General features: G+C 41.5%; 1 protein-coding gene across 4 annotated transcripts in view; it reads left to right on the forward strand.

Annotated features, from left to right (window-relative positions):
- Positions 1 to 14,425: 14,425 nt before the first annotated feature.
- Positions 14,426 to 18,773, forward strand: part of LOC311060951 (uncharacterized protein) — a 28,468-nt gene continuing 24,120 nt past the window's right edge. For all 4 annotated transcript variants that reach the window (XR_014602340.1, XM_084079367.1, XM_084079369.1 and 1 more), the window contains exons 1-2: positions 14,426 to 14,490; positions 14,583 to 14,653. The gene's annotated coding sequence lies outside the window, so the exon portion shown is untranslated. The remainder of the gene's footprint in view (positions 14,491 to 14,582; positions 14,654 to 18,773) is intronic.

Below are 18,773 nucleotides of genomic sequence, written 5' to 3' on the forward strand. Positions count from 1 at the left end.
TGTTTGATTGTATCATACATCCAAACATGTCTGTTTGATTGTATCATACATCCAAACATGTCTGTTTGACTGTATCATACAATCAAACATGTCTGTTTGACTGTATCATACATCCAAACATGTCTGTTTGACTGTATCATACATCCAAACATGTCTGTTTGACTGTATCATACATCCAAACATGTCTGTTTGACTGTATCATACATCCAAACATGTCTGCTTGGATGTTGTCCATATAAATGTATACATATTTAATTGTATGAATACATATTAATTGATGTCAATACATGTTAATGTATAAAACTAAATATTAAATTCTATAAATACATATTAATTGATATCAATACATGTTAATGTATAAAACTACATATTAATTACTATAAATACATATTAATTTGAGGAGCTCTGGTTTCATCCATACATGAAGAACCTATTAGTCCTCTTTCTTCTGTTGTCATTTTACCTGAACCCTGAACCAGCTGCACCAAACATTACTAATGACACACACACACACACACACACACACACACACACACACACACACACACACACACACACACACACACACACACACACACACACACACACACACACACACACACACACACACACACACACACACACACACACAGACAGACAGACAGACAGACAGACAGACAGACAGACAGACAGACAGACAGGTAAGTTAAAGGTACATGATCCAGGAAAAGATAAAGGCAACATTTCATAAATATACAATTTTACAACAAAGTATAAATCTCATGATAATGTTTTATAGTAATTATGACCAGGAGGAGAACTTCGTTCTCCATTGACCATTATGACTGTATAGTTATGGAGTCATAGCACCCTCTGCTGGACTAACTGTGTCATTGCACCACTTATTAGCTATTTAAATGACATGTTTAACATTGTGGTCCAGAAAAAACATGAGAACAAATGACCATATATGGTCATTAGGACAAAGTACTCAACTCCAGTACTTGAGTATAAAGTATCTCTGGTCCATAGCGTTAGGAGAACTCCTTCTAACGCTAAGGACCAGAGCTAAGTATAAAGTATAAATATTCCCGGTCAAATATTACTTCAACTATTCAGTGAAAGTTACTTTGTCAAACGCTTTTAAAAGTATACATTACACAGTACTTTGTTTTGATAAATATTAATGCACTCCTGTATTGAAATGTAGAACTTTTACAAACTAATGAAACTATTTTACAGACAATTTTAAACAAAACAAAATCACATAATTATCACCATCTGTTTTAAGACTCCTGTCTGGGACAGGTTTCCAGTGGTGTAAAGTACAGTAACTAAGTACATTTACTCAAGTACTGCACTTAAGTCATTTTTTTAGGTATTTGTACTTTACTTGAGTATTTTCACATTCCAATACTTTTACTTCTACTCCACTACATCTCAGAGCTAAATATTGTACTTTTACTCCACTACAATTATTTGAAAACTTGAGTTACTAGTTACTTTGCTGATATAAATTATATTATAAAACATACATTAACCACTTTAGACCTATTTTATACCTAGGCTATTTAAAAATAGCCGATCTACAAGCTCACAACGAGTGAGCTAGTGAGCTTGTAGATCGGCTATGTTCAAATATCCAATGTATTTGTATATAGGTTTAAAGTGCTCATGTGGCCTAGTCGCTTCTTTTGGGCCTGTTTTCATAGACCTGGGCCCTATTCCACGAAAGGTGAATTAGAGCTAAAGCCTGGCTTTAACACCTATCCTGGCTTAATTTAGCCAGGATTAGGGATGACACACGTCTCTGCTTCTAGTGACTGATATTGTCCTTCTGATGAATGTTAGACTCATTAAAACACACGTCTCTGCTTCTAGTGACTGATATTGTCCTTCTAATGAACGTTAGACTCATTAAAACACACGTCTCTGCTTCTGGTGACTGATATTGTCCTTCTAATGAACGTTAGACTCATTAAAACACACGTCTCTGCTTCTAGTGACTGATATTGTCCTTCTAATGAACGTTAGACTCATTAAAACACACGTCTCTGCTTCTGGTGACTGATATTGTCCTTCTAATGAACGTTAGACTCATTAAAACACACGTCTCTGCTTCTGGTGACTGATATTGTCCTTCTAATGAACGTTAGACTCATTAAAACACACGTCTCTGCTTCTAGTGACTGATATTGTCCTTCTAATGAACGTTAGACTCATTAAAACACACGTCTCTGCTTCTAGTGACTGATATTGTCCTTCTAATGAACGTTAGACTCATTAAAACACACGTCTCTGCTTCTGGTGACTGATATTGTCCTTCAAATGAATGTTAGACTCATTAAAACACACGTCTCTGCTTCTAGTGACTGATATTGTCCTTCTAATGAATGTTAGACTCATTAAAACACACGTCTCTGCTTCTAGTGACTGATATTGTCCTTCTAATGAATGTTACACTCATTAAAACACACGTCTCTGCTTCTGGTGACAAATGTTGGACAGTATCTAAGTACATTTACTTGAGTATTTCTTTCTTTCTTTCTTTCCGCTACATTTCCAATATTATTTTAACTCTGCACTACATTTCTGAGAAGAGACTCTTGGAACTCACACTTAGATAAATATAATCATGAATTATCTGCTTCAGTCCTGTTTCAAATATGGTGAAAATAGCAGATATAAAAGCTCACAACACGTCGCACCCCAACACATTGTGAGCTTGTAGATCTATTTCATCATATTTGAAAATGAATGTGATTTTCAGAATGTTTTTTTTTACATGTAAGTTTTTTCTAAAGAACAACATTCTCTTCATGACAAAACAACCATTTTAAACACACATGATTATGGTTTTATAGTAGTTATTTGAATACAACGATATTGATAAACAAACATGATTGTGAGGATGATATACTGTATATTATATACTGTATATTATATACTGTATATTGTATACTGTATTATATACTGTATATTATATACTGTATATAACATAATAGTTTCTATAAGGCAAGGCTCTCAAACTGTTTCACATCAAGCTCAAAGCGTCTCAACTCGACGCTCCATAAGCTTGTAGATCTGATATTGTGATACTTTTGTGTTAGGCTGCAGGATGATCATTTACCAACACAAAGTTAAAACATGGAGATGAGACGTTTCTGCCCGACGACAACCATAAGTACTTTTTCCTGGATTAATTTACACCTACGTTTTGAGTGTTGGTATAAGTTATCAGACCGGTGTGATCCAGTCTACAGCCTGCTTTACATAAACGGTCATTTGCATAATGCACACATGATAATTAGTAATGTAACATTGGAGTCGCCTCTCCTTGTTCCTCATTGGTATTAGTTAGCTCCACCCCCTTTCCTGATCGGTCGATGTTTTTTTTTTTTTTTTTTTTTTTTCCCAAGATTTTGTAACCCTTTTTTTCACCCTTTTTTCACAATAAAAGCTATAGTTATTCCAAAATAGAATTCACAAACCCAGTTAAAACAAGAAAAATAAAAGTTCCATACATTTTTAACAATCTCCAAATATATATATATATATATATATATATATATATATATTTAAATAAAACCCCTCTCATTGTTTTCTTTTCAAAATTAAATCCCCAAAACCAGATAAAAAAGCTGCTCCTCAGAGCACAGGTCTCCGCCAGGTCAGATAGGTTATTGTGGATCAGCAATGTTCGGAATTTGCCAATCAGGATGGAATAAAAAATAGGACAGAACCATCTTGATCACTTGACTATAGAGGTAATGGGTACCGATTTGCGTGAAATTTGAAAAAAATCGGAAGGCTAAATATTAAAAAAATGTGTTTTACATAAGTCGGCCTCCAGGTGGCGCTATGAAAGGCAAATGTGAAAAATGCAGGGCAGATGTTTTTCCTTGGCCTCTAGACAGATCCGTGCGGTTATAGTTAAGAACGCAAATCGGCCTTTTATAGCGCCACCATGAGAATGATTAGAAAAATATCAAGTGGCATTTCTTCCTCGGCCTAGTGGGAATGTGTGTGTGTGAAATGTCACAGAAATCGCATGTTGCGTTCATGATTTGAGGCATTTTGTCCAAAACGGACCAATCCTGCAAACTTTGGAAGCCAACCTTAGCCAATCAGGATGGCATATGGAAAAACGGACCAATCTGTGTTGATCACATGACTATAGAGATACTGTGTACTGATTTGCGTGAAGTTTGGATAAAATCTGTAGGAGTAATGTCAAAAAAATTGTTTTGCAAAAAGCGGCCTCCTGGTGGCGCTAGATTTGGGGCAGAGGTTCTGCTCTGGCATCCAGGGAGTGTGTGTGCACAGTTTTGTTGTGATCAAGCCAACGGTGGTGGAGATTAGCTGTACACAGAATGACAGAATAACAGACAGGGGGTAAACATACTCTCGCCATGCCTTTCGGCCTGGCGGAGACAATAAAAGTCCCATACATCAATAACAACAATCCACCAAAAAAATAAATCAAAATAAAAGCATCTACATGGTTGCCCACAGATGTAGTATTTTTGTTTTCAAAATAAAAGCCATAGATATTATCCTTTGTAAATATAATACAAATCCAGTTTTTCTAAATATAAACTCTTTGTTTAGTTTGAAAGGAAAAAGATACCATGACATTTAGTTTGACATATTAACCTTATATTCTCATTAAATACCTGCAATATCCCCACGGCCCACCAGGGGGCGCCGGCCCACAGGTTGAGAAGCGGTGCTATAGAGAAGCAGGTCTGTGTGTCATGTTCTTTTTTTTCTACTTTTTTCCTTTTAACCCTTTTGTCCCCAATTTACTGTGTGTTGTCACTGTGTTGTTTCCTACTGACTCACCTACCAGTGAGGAGCCCCTACCGAGAGGACCTAGAGCCTTCATCCTACTCCTCCCACCCAACACTCCCTGCTGACAGGCTCCGCCCACCCCACCCCATAGGAGTACATACAGTGACAAATACCCCCCACCCCCCCCACCCCATAGGAGTACATACAGTGACAAATACCCCCCCCCCCCCCCCCCCCCACCCCATAGGAGTACATACAGTGACAAATACCCCCCCCCCCCCCCCCACCCCATAGGAGTACATACAGTGACAACCCCCCCCCCCTTCCCCTCCTCTCCTCACACAGGTCAGTCATGTAGACGTAGACGCTCCACAAAGCAGACACACGGCGCTGGATTCAAACCCACAACCTCCAGGATGTTTAGGTTGAGCGGGGTTTGGTCAAAGCCTCCAAGATCATGGACACACACAGTAAGAACAGCATAAAGGTTTAAACAGAACGGTGGACAACATGTGTAGTAAAGTGTTCTATGAGGATTCATTACAGATCAAACAGAACAATGCTTATCCGTAGGAACACACACTGAGGAGAGAAGAGCTTTGAATCAACATCTGAACCTTACCTTGGTCTCCAAAGCTCTCTGTCTCTGGTCAAAGTCTCTCCGCTGTGCAGTGAACTGTTCGGTCAGTTGTTTTTCCATTCTGTCCACTCTGCCAGAACACACACAGATTGATTGATTGATTGATTGATTGATTGATTGATTGATGTTGAAGTAACACACATACATGTAAAGAATGTACAGAATAGTGACACAATGTATGACAATAGTGATACTAATCTAGTAAACACTAGACTAGACCATACCCGTGGGGGGATATGCGCACTAGACCACCCACCAGTCCCGACTCACGAAAATGCTCTCACATAAGCGCTCGTATATTTCTAAAATAGCAGACCTACAAGCTCACAATGTGTCGTGATGCGACGCGTTATGAGCTTGTAGATCTGCTAGTTTCAAACAGCCAATGCAGCCAGATCTGCAATCGTATCTAAATGAATGTTAAAGCAGTTTGTTTAAATGAGTTTATAAAATGTTATGTTTTCACAGGGATTATTTGTCTGTCAAACAGTCAGACATGCTGCTCCACAGGTCTATGATGGAACAAACTGGTTCAGACAAAGTCTGCACGTCCTCAGACCTGACGTGAGATCTGAGCGAGCCTTAGGCTGAAGACAAAGTCAGGATATATTGATAAATGCCGAAAACTGTACAGTAAGTGATCTCACCGTACGGACATTGGTCATATTTGGTCTACACCACGTTGATAAATGAGGGCCACTGTGTATAGTTTCTCATACACGCACGCACACGCACGTACACACACAGGCTGGAAAGACACCAGACTTTTTTCACACACACGCACATATACGCACACACGCACTTTTAGATCCAGTCCTATTTTAAAGACTGCGTATGCGGGACTCGCATATCCGCGCGCCTGGTGTAGCCGCTATCATTGATATCAATTGGATCCAAACAAACGCGCTCTACGCGCCACGCATACGCGCGCTTAGAAAAGTCTGGTGTAGATCGGCCGACACACACACACACACACTCGCTTGCGCTTGCAAGCGCACGCGCACACGCGCACGCGCACGCACACACACACACACACACACACACACACACACACACACACACACACACACACACACACACACACACACACACACACAGATCCATTCAGTTAGAGCACATCTGTAGTCTGAGGTGAATGTAGTGATTGACATGAAGTCATTGCCATCTCACCTGTCAGTCATCTGATTAAACCTCTGGTCAATTGTTCCTGTCTGCTGTTGCAGCTTACTGTCCACTCTGTTACACACACACACACACACACACACACACACACACACACACACACACACACACACACACACACACACATGTTGTACAACTTCATTCGATTCAATATGATTATGTGTGTGTGTGTGTGTGTGTGTGTGTGTGTGTGTGTGTGTGTGTGTGTGTGTGTGTGTGTGTGTGTGTGTGTGTGTGTGTGTGTGTGTGTGTGTGTGTGTTTCCCTCATTTCATTCAGGTCGGTGCAGCAGAGAGACATTTTACATCACATTTATTATAGTATTTATTATCTTACTTGTCAGAAATCTGCTGAATCCTCTGGTCAAAGTTTCTGCTTTCAGTCAGCTGTTCCTGCACACTGTCCACACACACACACACACACACACACACACACACACACACACACACACACACACACACACACACACACACACACACACACACACACACACACACACTTCAATACAATACAATTCAGTACACTACACTAAACTACACTACAATACTGTTACGAAGGACGCCAGCGATATCCGGTACTACGCCCGTATATGGATACAACGCCAGCGTGACGTTATCTTACGACCGCATGGCATCATATCCTACCTATAAATACTATGGTCGTCAATTAGGATGGTAGTTGGCAATTGTAGTAATAATAATAATTAGATAAAAAATATCAGGGCCTTTTCACTCATATTCAAGGTGTGTGATTAAAGAACCATTTCTAGAACTATATAACCATATAACCTATAGAAATACAGTCCTTATATCTTGCAGTAACAAATATACAAATACAATGCAATAAACAGCCATTGAGTGATTTAGTGATTAACATGCAGTCGTCATCATCATCATCATCTTACTTGTCAAAAATCTGTTTAATCCTCAGAGTCACTGCTTCTCTCTGTCTCCCTCTGAGCTGTCAGGAACTTCTTCTTCTGATCCGTCTCCCATTTCTGAACTGCTTCCTCCGTGTAACGTCTATTAATGTCCTCCATGAATCCTAACCATTGGGGAAAATGGTTAAATGATTATCACGCACCATGAACATAATGCATACAGTATCTCAGCAGGTGTGAGCTGATGTTGGGCTGAAAAGCTTGGCCTGTACACTGTCGAGGGTAAAAAGAGCAGACCAAGTAAAACATCTGAACACACAATTTTAAACAATATAGAGGGGGTCCCTGCTTCATCTCTCTCAGCTAGGGGGTCCTTGGCCTGAAAACGTTGACTTGTCCCACCTCAGATTGCACACCCCCACAGTAGCAGCAGTCCATATGGACAATTCCAGGGGCACTCGCCAGCATCCATGCCCATAAACCCACACCCCACTACATCTGCCTTTATTCGCACAGCTAACGAAACCCCACACCCCACTACACCGGCCTTATTTCACACATCTGACGAAACACCACTCTACAGCAACAATGACACAAGACACCCCACAGCAACAAACATCCTCTTTTTCATACAGAGCACTGTTTGAAGACGACTGAAGCACTGAGCTTCACTTTGTTAAGTACGCAAGATGTTCACTTTATCTGTCATAAAGGACAGCTAACATGGTGCTTATTTGTATTACCTCATTTTATAAGGACGGTCTGGAAGTGGTTGCAGCCATGTTTTATTTTTCATTTAACACTTTGAACATCTCACAACTTTTATAATGGCATAAGCACTGTTTGAAGATGACTGAGCTTCACTTTATTGTGCTGTACTACGCAAGTTGCAGAACAAATTAAGGCCAAAAAGCATTCAAAACAGTACGCTTGAACACTACAATAGTTTTGTTATTCCTAACAATGGCTAAAATGTGACACTATATTATTGTAATGCTGTTATATCATGTATCATACACATATTTTGTGTACATTTACGCATTTGAAATGAATTGCCAAAGAGGAAAAGACAAAAAAGCACTGTTTGCTGTTAAATTGCTATTCTGGAGAATTGTTCAAGCACAGTTGTTGACTTAAGCACAAGGGGTTGTACTACGTACCCCCTCCTGGCCTGTGTGTGTGTGTGTGTGTGTGTGTGTGTGTGTGTGTGTGTGTGTGTGTGTGTGTGTGTGTGTCAGGGATTCCGTTAGCCGGTATTTACCGGCCATTGACGGGTAAAATGTTTAATTGGCCGGTAATTATAATTGTTTATTGATGAAAATGCTGTTATTAGGCTATTTTATCATTTAAGCCTATTATCAATATTATTATTTGCATAAGGTAGTTGGCTACAACCATTACAATCATAATCATTTAAAGTCTTTATCATGATCTGACTGTGTGGTTTAATTCTGAGCTGCTGCTGCTGCTGTGCGCTGCAGTTATAGATTAGCCTATTCGTTGTACGATGGTGTCGCACGTTGAAAATATCAGAGCTACAAGCTCACAGCACGTCTCAACGCGCCGCGTTGTGAGCTTGTATGTCTGCGATTTTTGATACGCCACAACAAAGCTGAGAGACACAGCTGTGTCTCCTCCTAATCCGCGCTGAGTAGGGTGGTTCGCTCGGGTGTTGATAAACAGAACCGGGATTTTCCGAGGTGATAGAATCTGAACCAAACCGGACCCAATTGTCGATAAAGGGACCCGTCCCGAACACGTGTGGGGCGTTGATATTATGCAAGCACAGTGACTGTCTGTCTGCAATGCGAACAGCCTTTTTCCATGCAGTTGAAGCACAAGGGGGCGGGCTATGTTAGTGCAGTGAGTGGCAGTTGGGGCAAACGCAGTCCCCACAACATCATTTACGATTCTGTGCCTATCGATACATAACTCGGACGGCGCTTAGTCGACTAGCAGACCATCGGCCGGTCGGCGCAACTCCTCGGCCTCAAGGTCTGCTGAGTAAAAGGATGGGGCGATACAACTAGATTGACTTACATCAACAGAAAGCGGGTCTTCATCAGAAAGTGATACTTACAGAAAAACAGGCATCTATCTACAGGGTGCAATACGTTAGTCCGACAGCGCATTCCTCCGACAGCGCAGTGCTCCGACATTAAACAGTAAACCCAAACCAAACCCGCACCCTAACCCTAACCGCACGCGGATGCCACATAGTCGGAGAAAAGGTCTGTCGGATTAACGCATGCCTCCCCTATCTACATGGGCTGCACGAAGCTGAAGCGGCATGGTAACACCACAAACTTTGCAGATGGATTCGGCCATCTTGCTGAATTCATGAGCTTCAGGAGAAAGTGGGGAGGTATCCAACTCAGTGGCATCAGTTCAGCAAGAGCTAAGGTATGGCAAGGTTAGGGTTGCCAACTCCCACAGATTTAAATAAGGGACACCTATCCTGGGCGAGCAGCAAAGCCGCACGGACAAACTTTTTTGGCCGTGCGGTGAGCCTCCGTTGTCCACTTCCTCCTTGATTAAACATATACAGTACATATTTTCATGAGGACAAAATGTTGAGAAAATAGTGGTTGAGCAACGGCTTAGAATATAGAGCTATTTAACACTTAACAAAATATATAACTTAACACCTGTTGCTGCCACAGGTTCAACAAAATGTCCACTCATCATACAGATGTCTTTTCTGGTATGTATTCCATCAAAACTCTCCAAACTGACACCATACAAGACACCGTGAAAACTATAAAGAAATAAAACATACATTTGTTCAGTTCAATCATTATGAAACAGTCCTCTAATCAGTAAGTCCACACAGGTGCATTCAATTATTCACATGCAGTTACACTGAAGTCTCTCAAACAAAGTTTAACTTGTACATTACAATAAAACACAACAAATAGACACATAAATCAATGAAAGGCACAAATACAATAAGCATTTACCGTGTGCGCCTCTTGAACCATGTGCAGAATATTATTCTCTCTCTCTCTGGAGTTTCTTAAATGTGACCTCTGTGACCTCTCTGGATCAACTCAGCTTGCTTCTGACTTTGATTGACAGCTTGTCAGCTTCACTCTGATCATGTGACTCTGTGATTACCACAAACCCTCTAAGCAAAGGGCAGAGCATTTTGACCTTAAACCCTTGTAATATAGACCTTTTTAATATATGTATTGTACCTTTTAGAACTATTTATTCACGTTGAAATTAATCTTTTTAACCCAGTGTGTACATGAATTTGACATAAACAAAACATATCTATAATTATCTTCTTCTGGGACAGTTACAACAGCGTTTTTTCACTGGGTAATCATTGCTACAAAGTGATTGTTTAGTAACAGGCATTTCCACATTTCTCCAGCTCTTTACAATTTAGGCATTTGGCAGACTTACAGTCTTTAGTAAACAGAACATACGTGTAGGTCAGAGGTCAGACAGTCAGGACAGAGAACTTGTACAGGAAAAACAAGTTGTGTCAGAAGTGACAACTTTTCTGTTGGAACCCTATAGATTTGAAGCTGAAAAATAGCTTCTCTCCTGATTGAATGAAACTGGTGACCCACCTGATAATGTCAATGGATGCACACACACACACACACACACACACACACACACACACACACACACACACACACACACACACACACACACACACACACACACACACAAAGACATGTTCACGTCGTTACCAATTGTCTGCCGTGCTTCTTCCACTTCAAATGGGGTAACTGAAATGTTAGAAATAGACAAAGAAAGAAAATGATGCTGGAATGTCGACAACCAAATAACTTATGAGTTGCAGGGTTGTATGATAATAATGTAAATCATCTACAGCATTTAAACACCACACAACAAAACCGGGAATAATTTATCATCCAGATGTCAAGGAAAGCTTAGGGAAACATTTGGATAAGAATTGATTCCTGGTTTTGATATCTTTCCACACTAGCATCCCTCCCAGTTTCAGACACATGCAAATAATATTGTTTACCCTCCGTTGATGTGCTAGCACGGGCATCACGATGCTTGGGCTTTAATTGAGATGTTGTTCGGGAACCTGACAGACAAAATATCATAAGGTCATGGTAATTATTTAGTATATCAACCTTTCAGTGGGCTGCAAGAACATCAACTGCCCCTTTCATGCCTGGTTATACCCCACACACACACACACACACACACACACACACACACACACACACACACACACACACACACACACACACACACACACACACACACACACACACACACACACACAGCAGGGCCCGAGACTAAAGGAATTCTGACGTCCCAGGGACATAAACATATGGATTTTGGCACAAATTAATGTCCCCTGGGACACAGACGGGACAAAGAGGTTTATTTGCCGATATCAATGTCACTGCGCAAAATCGCAGCACGATAAAAATGCTTAAAAAGGTTAACGGAGGCAGTACTGATCCGCTGCACTATTTGAAGAGGTTAACACAGAGAACATAGGTTCATAGGTTATCAATTGTTTTTATTATCCTATCAGCAATATAATTATGTTTAAATGAATACATTTTCAACAAAAACAAGATACAAACACATACACAACTTGAAAACAACACAGAAGGTTAAATAAAATAATAATAATAAACCCACCACCCCTCCCAGGACCAACAATGTCTCGAAATGCAAGGGCCAAACAGCATGCCTATACCTGGGTAACCGCCTTCCATTCCGACATCTCACTACTCCGACTAGTGGCTTCCGCGTGCGGTTAGGGTTAGGGTTAGGTATAGGGTTTGTTAACGTCGGAAAGGCGACATGTCGGAAAGGCGACATGTAACCCTATACCTGTGCAAAGATCACAACACTGTATACAACACTTAAACCAAGCCCTTAAGCTTATCTGCCACGTTAGACCACATATCAATGTTCCTCTCACTTGCTCCATGTAATACTCATTGCAAACTTAATCAGCACACTAGAATATGCATCTGAAAACATTTTAGGTTACAAATGCAACTTGGTTAGACAAACATTCTCTCTCCCTTGAGCAGCGTATAGTCTCTCAAATGGTCTTCATGGTTCCACCTGGTTTTGCCACTTTCTCCATCTACAACCCGTACGTCTTCATAAACGTTCAGATTATCAAATATAAAGTGCTTACCCCACGGCCATGGATGTAACAAGTTGAATCGGGTGTGTCTGAGTATCCGTATATTCCGTATTGTTCAATAAAAAGCATTTTAATCCAACCGGTGGCCATTTGTCCCAATTGTCTCCATAAGCTTTCGACTACGCGACCCTATCGGTTGGGAGGTGTATTGCACTATTGATACATTATCACTTTATGAGAAAATGGCCGGCGATCGGATTAAAATGCTTTTTATTGAACATTACGGAATATACAGGTACTTAGACGCACCCGATTCAAATTGTAACATCCGTGGCCAGGGGGTCAGCACTTTATATTTGAAACATGAACGTTTATGTAGATGTACGGGTTGTAATGGAGAAAGTGCCAAAGCTATTTTAGGGCTAAAAAAAAATGGTCTCAGCAAGCTTTAAGTAGTAACCTTTATGTCCGTGTTGTTTCAAAACAGCAACCAACTCATAATGACAGCAGTCAGTCAGATACACACATTCACACTAGATACACACTAGACTAGATACACACTATACACACATTCACACTAGATACACACTAGATGCACACATTCACATTAGATAACCCTTCGTTACCTTATTGACCAAATTACTTGAATTAAAGAAATTAAAACGTGTTTCTTCCAAACAAACTTTCAACCAAGCTGTTGCTGATTACTGAGTGAGTCACTTAATTGCGCAGTGTGTATGCTCATATTAAGCCACGCCCAGCTCAAGTGACGTTACAGATCAATATAAAGTGTTCTAAAATACAAATAATAAGTAAACAATACTTAAACCACCGAGCAATTTATGTTTACTCGCTCTTGTAAGTGTTCTAAAATACAAATAATACATCAATAATATTAATCACTATCACTAATTACTTTGAAGATGTTGATTATTATCACAAAACATATGGTACAAAAAGACCTTTGTTATACTTTGTCTATTCAGAAATAGCCGATCTACAAGCTCACAATGTTGTCAGCTTGTAGATCTGCTATTTTCAAAATGTGTCAAATTGGACATTCTGTATAATTTGTACTTTTAGTATATACATTTTATATTATAATGCCATTACTTTTGTACTTTTACTCAAGTATAATTTTGAATACAGGACTTTTAATTAGTACAAGTGAAGTTTACTAATATAAAGTAAAGTAAAGTATAAAGTTCTAAAACACAAGTGCAATTAAATGTTACTCGCTCTGGGCAAGTAAACAAAGATATCTTTACTCAAAACAATAAGTAAATTGTATGTTTTAGTACAGATTACTTGATTAAACCTAGTATTGTAACAAATGAGTAAAGCTAACTCATTTATCTAAGTCTAGATAGATATTGGATTTTACACACACACACACACACACACACACACACACACACACACACACACACACACACACACACACACACACACACACACACACACACACACTCACACTCTCTCTCTCTGTTTCTCTATTTCTCATACTCTCTCACCCACACTGTCTCTCTCTCTCTCTCTCTCTCTCTCTCTCTCTCTCTCTCTCTCTCTCTCTCACACACACACACACTGGGGGTCTGTGAGCCTTGGAGACACAAATAGACCAATGACAGACAGTCCCTTACATGTTTTACTGCCCGGCTGCTACTGGACACCCCACACACACACACACACACACACACACACACACACACACACACACACACACACACACACACACACACACACACACACACACACACACACACACACACACACACACACACACACACACACACACACACACACACACACACACACACACACACACACACACACAGGTTATTTGTGTCTCAGAGCGTTCAGGGCGTTCAGAGACTCAACAAAGTGAAACATTTGAACCTTTAAAACAGTGAGTTTCTTATTCATTCTTTCTGTTTAAACGACCTTGTTTTATCAGAGTGTGGATCTTTATATCTAACAACAGGTGGTTTCTATCAACAGGCGTCTTCAGGGATCAATATTCTACTAAGGATTAAAGGGTTCAACATGGCAGAAGCTTCAGTCACAACACGGTGAGTTCTGAACCTTTTTAATGTCCAGGGTTCAAATTTGATCCCATTGTTTTGTTTCTTTGTTTGTTTTATTAGTCGTTGGGACCCTCCCTCATGTGGGCTGTGTTCATGTGACTCTGAGAGTGTACAAATGGAACCAAATGGACCCTTTGTACACTCTCAGAGTTACAGACCTGTAAGGATCCATTTCGTTCCTATAACTCTGCATGGGGACCCCCTGGAACCCATCAAGGACCGCCTGGGGTCCCCCAGACCTCAAGTTGAAAACCAGTGACTCATGTGATTACGTCACACCGGTTCACTGATGATGTCACACTCATATATGTCCAAATATGGACGTAAAGCCACAACAAAACACACTTGGTTTGATTTTAAAAGTCTATGATTATTATTCTGAGAACCAGATGGTGTTCAGTGAGCTTGTAGATCTATGATTATAATTATTCTGAGAACCAGCTGGTGTTCCAAGTGACTGTCAGTGAGCTTGTAGATCGAATATCTTTATTTATTGTTTTAATATTTTTTAATGCATTGACATGAAAACAAAGAAAACATACTTATAGTGAATTGTATTTCTGAATATGTGGGTATTTACCAGTGGTAAAGTAACTAAGTACATTTACTCAAGTATTGTACCAAGTACAATTTTGAGGTATTTGGACTTTACTGGAGTATTTCCAATTGTCAGTACTTTTACTTCTACTCCACTACATCTCAGAGGAAGATATTGTACTTTTACTCCACTACAATTATTTGAAAACTTTAGTTACTAGTTACTTATACATTGCATTATATTTATGAAACAATCATTAACCACTTCAGCCCTATTTTATACTATTTGAAAATAGCAGATCTACAAGCTCACAACGCGTCGCGATATCTGAGTACTTCTTCCACCACTGGTATTTACTTTGACTTTGTTTACGATTACAATCAGACGCTGTTAATCCAGAGAGAGATATAATAATAATATATAATATAATATCAATAATAATACTTTGTTTCTACCCAGACTTTACTGTATCATAAACAATGCTTTGGCTCCACATCACTGCAGTAGTGTAAAGTAACTAAGTACATGTACTCAAGTACTGTACTTACAGTACAATTTGTTTTTGTTTTTTAACTTACTTCAGTATTTAAAATTGTCAATACTTTTACTTCTACTCCACTACATCTCAGAGGAAGATATTGTACTTTTACTCCACTACAATTAAATTAAAACGTTAGTTACTAGTTACTTTGTAGATTTTGATTATTATTACAAAACATACATTAACCACTTCAGCCCTACAGTATATACATGTATATACATTTCGGCCATTTGAAAATAGCAGATCTACAAGCTCACAATGCACATTGTAAATCGGCTATTTTCAAAAGATATTTTTTAACTTGTGAAATGGGACATTCTGCACTTTTGGTACTTTAAGTATATTTTGATGGCGATACTTTTGTACTTTTACTCAAGTATTTTTTTTCGGGAATTCTACTTGTAACAGAGTAATTCTACATTGCAGTATTGATACTTTTACTTAAGTAAGTACTTTTCCCACCACTGTGTATCATGTAAGACCTGGAGTGGATCTCAGACAGAGGAATGTGTTGGCTGAGTAAAAGTACTAAAGTACTGAGTACTAAAGGCTGAGTAAAGACCTGGAGTGGATCTCAGACAGAGGAATGTGTTGGCTGAGTAAAAGTACTAAAGTACTGAGTACTAAAGGCTGAGTAAAGACCTGGAGTGGATCTCAGACAGAGGAATGTGTTGGCTGAGTAAAAGTACTAAAGTACTGAGTACTAAAGGCTGAGTAAAGACCTGGAGTGGATCTCAGACAGAGGAATGTGTTGGCTGAGTGTCTCCACAGAACCTGATCCGCTTAGCAACACCACCGGTACTTTCCCACAGCATCTGCTAGCATATTTATACACTCAACTACTGAGTGCTTCTACTCTAAAGTATTTATACTTTAAAGTACTGACCGTAGCACACTCATCAGCTGGGGGCACACCTGGGCTGCCCCGAGTGCCAGAGGTCAGCTCCACGGCCTAACCAACGCAGCCCGCTGGTCCCCCTACCCATCACTGGCACTCCTTAGTCGAGAGGTTGAACCACACACTTAAACAAATGCTGAAAAAACTGGTAGAAGCTGATGGCAAGAATTGGGACCCGCTGCTGCCCTACATCCTGTTGGCCATACGGGAGGTGCCCCAGGCGTCCACGGGCTTCTCCCCGTTTGAATTAGCCTGATTATCAGACTTAAGCTGCGTGGAGCTTCAGTCTGACATTGGCTCCAGTGTAGGCGATCACAAGGGGGAGGTGATTAGAACTTCCCTAAACCAATGATAATTGGTTTCAAATTTCCCTAAACCAATCACAAGGGACCCGCATCCCCACCTCTGATTCGGTACGTTTTGTACCAAATAAATCCTAGGCTCACATTACAACACCAGACCAAGAGGGGCAGGTCCTCTCAGAGAGTGGGCGGGGTCTATGGTCTGGAACCAGGCTACGTTTGAATTGCTCTACGGCCGAAACCCCCGGGGGGGCTACTGGACCCGGCCAAGGAGGCGTGGGAGAGCCAGCCCTCGCCCCACCGCAGCGTAATAGAACAGGTTGACGTCTTACAGGAGAGGGCGAGGCGCGTCTGGCCCATCGTCCGGGAGCACACGGAGAAGGCACAGGCGGCCCAATGTCTCACCTACAACCGGGGGGCCTGCGTCCGGGAATTCCAGGTGGGGGAGAAGGTCCTGGCTCTAATGCCTTGCAGTGAGTGTAAGTGGCAGGGACCCCATGAAATCGTGGAGAAGGTGGGTCCCGTCAACTACAGGGTGAGCCAGCCGGGCCGGCGAAAAGGTCATCGGTTGTACCATGTAAACATTCTTAAAAAATGGACCCCGGCTGGACCTCTGCCCTCCCCGGCCCTGTTAACGTCCGTTTCTCCCCAGGCCCCACCCCCAGTCGTCAGAGGAGAGGACCTCGCACACTCACAACTCCGGGACATGAAGGAGATGCTGGGTCGGAGCCGGGATGTTTTATCCGGCCTCTCCGGCCAAACCGGTGTCATCCAGCACAATATCCAAACCTCGCCAGGGGAGCTGGTGAGGCCACGCCCCTACCGCATCCCGGAGACCGGAAGGGAAGCGATCAGAGAGGAGGTCAAGATGATGCTGCAGCTAGGCGTCATCCAAGAGTCCTTCAGCCCGTGGTCCAGCCCAATAGTGATTGTGCCGAAACCAGACGGCTCACTAAGGTTCTGTAATGACTTTCTCAAACTCAATGAGGTCTCCGTCTTCGACGCCTACCCCATGCCCCGGGTGGACGAGTTGATCGAGCGGTTAGACCCCGCCCGATTCGTCAGCACCTTAGGCCTGACCAAAGGCTATTGGCAGGTGCCCCCGACCGAGAGGTCCAAACCAAAGACGGCTTTCACCACCCCAGACGGTCTCTTCCGATACACCGTCCTCCCATTTGGCGTCCACGGAGCCCCCGCTACATTCCAGCGCCTGATGGACAGAGTGCTCCGGCCCCACCGTGCATACGCTGCTGCTCATCTTGACGACATCGTCACAGCGCCACCTGGACTGACCATCTGCTGCACCTGGAAGCCGTCTTGGGGGCGGGCTGGCTGCTAATGCAAAGAAGTGTCGGGGGGGGGGTCGCCTGTCTAAGGTTGTTTGAGGTCAAGTTGTTATTGGCTACAACGTTTATGCACCTGCTTGTCAATTCATGCATTAAAAATGATTGTCTGTTATTTTTAATCAGATGTCTGATACTTTGATTGTTCAGGGGCCACTTGAACCCCTTCCAGGACCCCTGGGGGTCCCTGGACCACACATTGAGACCCTCTGGCCTACTGTACTGTTTATGGACTGTAGGAGTTCAGCCTCATAAACCCAGACACCCTGCATGCTTTAAAATAGACACACTGGCATGCGTGTGTGTGTGTGTGTGTGTGTGTGTGTGTGTGTGTGTGTGTGTGTGTGTGTGTGTGTGTGTGTGTGTGTGTGTGTGTGTGTGTGTGTACACAAAGGTCAGCACAGCACTGACCTAGTTCAAAACCCATTTATAGTAATGATTCATAGCTGGCAATTAAAGGTTGTTTTTTAACCCAACGCCAGG

This window comes from Gymnoscopelus microlampas, assembly GCF_963454915.1.
Source record: "Gymnoscopelus microlampas genome assembly, chromosome: 14".
Classification (NCBI taxonomy): domain Eukaryota; kingdom Metazoa; phylum Chordata; class Actinopteri; order Myctophiformes; family Myctophidae; genus Gymnoscopelus; species Gymnoscopelus microlampas.